This window comes from Suricata suricatta, chromosome 8 (genome assembly GCF_006229205.1).
Source record: "Suricata suricatta isolate VVHF042 chromosome 8, meerkat_22Aug2017_6uvM2_HiC, whole genome shotgun sequence".
Taxonomy (NCBI): domain Eukaryota; kingdom Metazoa; phylum Chordata; class Mammalia; order Carnivora; family Herpestidae; genus Suricata; species Suricata suricatta.
Genome location: NC_043707.1, coordinates 104405086 through 104410811, shown reverse-complemented (window position 1 = coordinate 104410811; position 5726 = coordinate 104405086).

The window sequence follows — 5726 nt, the reverse complement described above, 5'->3', positions numbered from 1 at the left end:
ACATGGCAATGAGAGGGAATGACATATGGCCCTTCGTAGGAAAGTGGATGGACCTTGAGGGTGTCATGCTGAGCGAAGTAAGCCAGGCAGAGAAGGACAGAAACCATATGTTTGCACTCATAGGTCTAGGAGGAAAACAGGAGAGACCTAATAGAGAACCAGGGGGAGCGGAGGAGGGAGAGTTGGGGAGAGAGAGGGATGCAAAACTTGAGAGACTATTGAATGCTGAAAATGAACTGAGAGTTGAAGGGGAAGGGGGAGGGGGGAAAAGAGGTGGTGGTGATGGTAGAGGGCACTTAAGGGGAAGAGCACTGGGTGTTATATGGAAAACAATTTGACAATAAAATATTATGGAAAAAAAAAGAAATAGGTACAATGACAGTTGTAAAATGATAGGGGGATTAGTGGCAAGTTGGACATTAAATGCCATGCTCAAAGCCCCTCAAACTCAACATTAAACCAACCAACCAAGTCATCAGTCAGCAGATATGACCACGGCCAAACCCACCATCTGAAGAAAAGAATCAGCCTCAGGCCACCAGTTGGTGACGCTCCATCTGTATCCTAGACTGGGAGTTTATCTTGGCCGCTAGGCCCTCCATGCTCAGACTCCCTTCTATCCCTTGCCATCTCCTTGCATCCAGTTTCCTTGTGCAGGATATTTTGGCAGCCTGTGCCATCTCCTTCCCTGTGGGCCCTGCAGGGGTGTTAACTGTGTGTAAATAGCTGCAAAGAACCCTAAGGTTTTCCAGAGACTAGGCCAATCCCATCATACACCTGGCCCAGGCAAGATGCTATTAATCAGCATTTTAATGAAGCCTAATTACAGCAGATGATACCTCCCACCAGGTAAGACAATGGTTACAGATGGGAGCAAACCAGGAATTCGCAGCCCTCTCCTGGGCTTACTCAAGTCGAAAGCATGGAGCGTTTTCCGGAAGGACTGGATGGCTGTAAGGCCTGGAGTCCAGCAGAGGGCCCTGCTAGCCGTAAGAAATAGCCCTTCTCCCTGTGCCAGTATAAACAGTTGCGACAGTGAGTCGAGCTGGACTTCGGGCTTGGGATGGGCTCTGGCAAGTGATCATCATCTGTTCTGTGGTCTCCTCTGGCTGACATTGTTTTTCCAGATATGACTATGACTCTGTTTCCAGCACCTATTCCTGAGTCAGGCCCTGGTAAGGCCTCGAAGTCCTCCAAAAATGACCTCTGTTTCCTCAACTCTTTTTCTTTCTTTGCCCCACATTTACTCATCTTTTCTCCTTACAATGCTCCTTACAACAGGGTCCCTCCCAATGCCACTGGCTCCTGTCACACAGCAATGATCTGGACTCTGAGATCAGATAGTCTCAGCTGTGTGACCTTGGGAAGGTTGTTTTCTGTGTCCTCATCAGTCCAACAAGAATAGTAATCCTGTCCTATCTTCTTCACATGGTTGTTCAGGGAAAATATCTAGGGCAATGCCTGCTGCTTAACCAAGTCTTTCTTTCCTTCTTCTTCTTTTTTTAATTTTTCATGTTTATTTGTTTTGAGAGAGCGAGAGAGAGAGTGAGCACACAAGCGAGTGGGGGAGGGGCAGAGAGAGAGGGAGACACAGAATCCAAAGCAGGCTCCAGGCTCTGAGCTGTCAGCACAGAGCCTGACATACGGCTTGAACTCATGAACTGTGAGATCACGACCTGAGCTGAAGTCAGATGCTTAACCTACTGAGCCACCCAGGTATGCCACTCACTCCCCCAAGTTTCTTTCTTAATTCTGCACCTTCACTGAGAAGTCATTAGGTGGGAGAAACACTGGGCCCTTGATTGTTGTTTCTTGACTGGGGAATGAAGTATGGACTCTACAATGTTCCCAAAATCATACTAGGGGGAAGGGTCACTGGTCTAGGGTAAATTAGCCCGGCTACCCCTTTCTATCTCCTCCTACATACACCATTTGTTTCTCCTGTTAATACAATCATTTCCTCATGCTATTTCTTTTTTGCTTAAGATCCTTCTCTGGCTACGCATTGCCTATAAGCTAAAAGCTCAAATTAGTACTATGGCCCTCAAGGCTTTTCCAGCTTTACTTCCTGGGCGTCTCTTGTATGAACTTGCCACTCTAGACAGGCCGATTCCTTAACATGCTCAGTTCTAGCACTGAGGCTTCCTTTATCCATGCTGCTCCTCTCTCTGGAGGGCCTTCCTTGTGTCACCTCTAGACTGTCCATTCCATCACCAGACTGTGAGAGTGGATGCTATTTTGTTTCATTTTGCTTTAAATCTCACTATTAACAAAGCTAGATACAATGAAGACACTCAATGGATATTTGTTTAATTGGATTAAATGACACCCCTTCAAATTCTTCTTTTTTAAAGTCTGAAATAATTCCCTTTATGCCATGATGTAATCAAGTTCAAGATCTGAAGCCAACAAACCTGGGGTCAAACTCAAGCTATGCCACTTTGATGGCTAATTTTATATATTAGCATGGCTGCAACACGATGACCAGATAAGTGGTTGAACATTATTCCAGATGTTTCTGTGAGGGATGTTTTGAATGGGATTATCACTTAACTTGGTGGACTTTGAGTAAAGCATATTATTCTCCATAATGTGAGTGGGCTTCATCCAAACAATTGAGGGCCTGAATGCAACAAAAAACTGCCTTCCCTTGGAGCAAAAGTGAATTATGCAATGGACAGCCCTCAGATTCGAACTGTTAAATCTGCTCTTCCCTGGGCCTCTAGCCTGTTCACCTGTGCTGCAGACTTTGGACTTGCCCAGCCTCCATAATAACATGAGTCAATTCCTTAAAACAAATCCCCCCTGTCTCTACATCCTATTAGTTCCATTTCTCTGGAGAATCTTGAACAGTAGACTTAGACAACCATGTTATGCATTTATGTCAAGTTATTCTACCTCACTGAGCCTTTGTTTTCTAAACTGTAAAATGGGGATAATTGTTCCTCCTTCACAGAATTGTTGGGCTGATTCATTGTGATCCTGTAGATGTGAAGCCCTGGAAGTTCTGAGCTACTGCACCATGCCAAATCTTATTACAAGGCTCACTACCGCCTAGGAAGGCATCTCCACCTAATCTAGTCCTCTTTACACTCGGACATTCCTGTGCTCTGAGAGTAGTCTAGGCCCATACCAAGCTGACTCTGTCCTTTCTTTTACCATCCAAGTGCGTGTGAGGCCCAGAACTGGAGGGAGATGGAGTGGGTGGGGACAGGGGTCTCAGCAGAAGCTAGTCTGGGCAGCTCTCAAAGCTAGAGCAGAGTCTGCTATAAAAAATTCAGACATGATGCTGCAGTCGGTTGGGTCTTGAATTTAAATGCAGCCCATTGCTCTTTGTCTTGACAAGGTAATAAAAAAAATCCTCAGACTGTATATTATGGATGCAAAGGTGCAACGCAGGCTCTCTGCTCTCTTCCCACCATCTGAGAGAAGGAAGACATGTCTGGGCCTAAAGGGGACCTGGTGGGGAGGGAAACAGGTCAGAGGGGATAGCACATCCTTGGCGGCACAGGGAGGGCCTGGATCCCTTGCACTAGGCTGGTGCTTCCTGATCCTTCATGTGGTGACTCACAGAGAAGATGCTATTTGTTTGCACAGTGAAAGAAGCTGTGAGGGACTGCTTTCTGCTTGAGGTTACTGGCCCCAGAGCCTGGGCCCAAGGCTGTGCACGGGCTGAGGTACCTTGGTGCAGCAGCAACTCACCCAAGCATTGAGGGTGGGAATCTCTGCAATACACTTTCCTCCTCAGCTGGGAACACAGAAGATGCTATGGTCCCATGGTAGATCTGGTGGAAAACTCAGCTAGGAAGTGGTAATCGGGCCCCCAAGCTCCAGTGTGTTTTGTGATTGCTGTCTCTCTCAGTAGGTCAAAAATCCTGCAAATTTGATCATGTCATCCCTCACTCAGAATTACCAGCACCCACACCCCTCGATAGTGCACATAAAATAAGCCCCTCATCCCTGCCACCGTGCAGCTCCATTGCTAAGCATTCCCTTTAGTAATAATTTTATCTCTTTTTCAAACAACATCCAGTTTCCCCCCATTCTTTCTTTCCCAGGGATGGATGTGGTTGATTTGACTGCTCTAGGATAAACTTGGCCAGAAAATAGGGCTCCAGGCTGCCTTGGCTGCAGGATGCAGGTGGGTCCCCAGTGCTCATTCTAGGACTGGCCTTAGGTAACAGTGGCTCCTGTGACATGCTCTTTCCTGATGGACCACTGCAATAGCCTGTGTCAAGCCAAACTGCACAGGAACATCGAAGACCTCCAACCAAGTCAGTTTTGTTAGTATCACATTCACCAAAGCAAGTCACCCAGATACACCTAACATCAGTGGGGCAAGAAAGAATACTCTGTCCACTGTCTTTTCCAACACTTGAAGCTCTAGACATCCAGCTCCTGACCCACCATGCTGTGTCATGTCTCTGGGCCTTGGCCTGGAATGTTCATTAATTGTAATATCTGCATGTCAACTTTTCAATCAGATTGTATCTTGGAATGCAGGGGCCTCACTTGATTCAATTCTGTGTCCCCAGCCATCCAGTTTGGGACCTGACACAGAAGGAGAGTTCAGAAAGACCCATCATGGTTTTTCTATGGTTGCAACTTGAGTTCATAGAATGCATAACAGGAAAGGATAATAGAGATTCCTTAGTTCAACTGTCTCCTTCAGTGAAAAAGCAATGTATATTCATCTTTGATCCCCAATGCCCAGCACAGGACCTGGCAGAGGGTGCGCTTGATAAATATATTTGCATGAATTCCTCTAATGCTTTTATAGATTAGAAAATCAAAGACCAGAGATGGAAAATGAAGTCACTGGGCCACACAGGAAGTTTCTGAAAGTCTGGATTCCAGCCCAGCTCTTTTGATTCCCAGGAGGCCAGAACCCACTGAGCCTTTTCTAAGGTTTTGTTTCTTGACACAGACCTAAGGTTATGTGACGTAGGACTTTACTTGTTCAAAATTTGTCTCAGATCATTGACGGATCCAACATAGATCAGTTCCTATCGCTTTAAAGCCATGAAGACTAAAGGCAATTGCTGTAACAGCAGCAGAGCTGGCTTTGGAGGCTGAGGGACCTGAGCTTGGGAATCAGCAGAAGCACTTGCTGACTACATGACCTTGTGTAAATCCTTGACTACTCTGCGCATCAGTCTCCTCCCCCTACTTCCCGCACCATGGGGGACCAGAATGCCTGCATTTCAGGGTTGTAGTGAGATCCCCACTAATGTGTGCGCTTACCTAGAACATATTAATCATACGTGGCCACTCACAGTGACAATGTGTTTCAGATTGTGCTTCAAAGCTGGCCTGCAAGCATTAGCCATCACCCTTGGAGATGGTTTACCCTGACAAAGACTTCCAGGCTCAGTGCCCTGCCATCCTGGTATTTTAATATTCACAGTGCCACCGCTCACTCTGGAAAAGCCACTGACCATAAAGTTTGACATTTTGAAGATTAAAGTGCTTTGAATTACTCATGCACATGTGATGTCATTGTTCCTCCTGGTCCTGCTCCTGAATCTAAAAATGACTTTCAGCAGAGCCCAGTAACTTTCCCTCAACAATTACCCTCTAGTGTAGAGAGGTATGCAGGCATTGAGGCCAAGTGAAAACTCTCCATCATTTGGGAGAGAGCCAGACCAGAGGAGAGATGGCATGAGTTCGCATATTTGGAGGGAGGGGCTGCTCTGCCAGGCCTCACTGGTGCACTGCCTCCTGGG